Here is a 719-nt window from a genome sequence, read left to right as displayed (position 1 = left end):
TATTTTAAAATATTTATTATTTTAATAATATTATCATCAATTTATATTTTTCTTTATATCTTATATAATAAAATCAATACAATTTCCTATATTATATAAAATACCCTTACATTTATTCAAAAAATGTTATTTTCCTATTTTTTACATCTATTAAAATAAAAATATGAAAAAAATTACTAACATAATTAATCACTCTCTAATTAATCTCCCCTCTCATATTAATATCTTCTACTGATGAAACTTCGGTTCCTTGGTATTTTTCTCTTAATTCAAATTATCAAGGGACTTTTTCTCTCAATTCATTACTACCTAATATTTCAATTGTCTTCAATAGAATCATTCATATTATCCAAAATGTACCTAATGGCTGAATCATACATAATATCCATATAAATGAAGCTTCTTTTTTTATCTGCATATACCTACACATTGGACAAAATATTTATTACAACTTTTTTAACTTAACATAACCTATCTGTAACAATTTTCTTACTTTCAATAGTTACAGCTGTCCTTGGCTATGTATTCCCTTGAGGACCAATATCATTCTGGGGAGCTACAGTAATTACTAATCTTATATCAACTATGCCATATATTGGAAATATATTAGTCATATGAATTTGAGGTGGATTTTCAATTAATAATTCTACACTAAACCGATTTTTCTCCTTTCACTTCATTTTACCTTTCATTATTCTTTTATTTATTATTCCATCTAT

The sequence above is a fragment of the Atta colombica genome, unplaced genomic scaffold (assembly GCF_001594045.1).
Source record: "Atta colombica isolate Treedump-2 unplaced genomic scaffold, Acol1.0 scaffold95, whole genome shotgun sequence".
Lineage (NCBI taxonomy): Eukaryota > Metazoa > Arthropoda > Insecta > Hymenoptera > Formicidae > Atta > Atta colombica.
Note: the sequence above shows the minus strand (reverse complement) of the source record.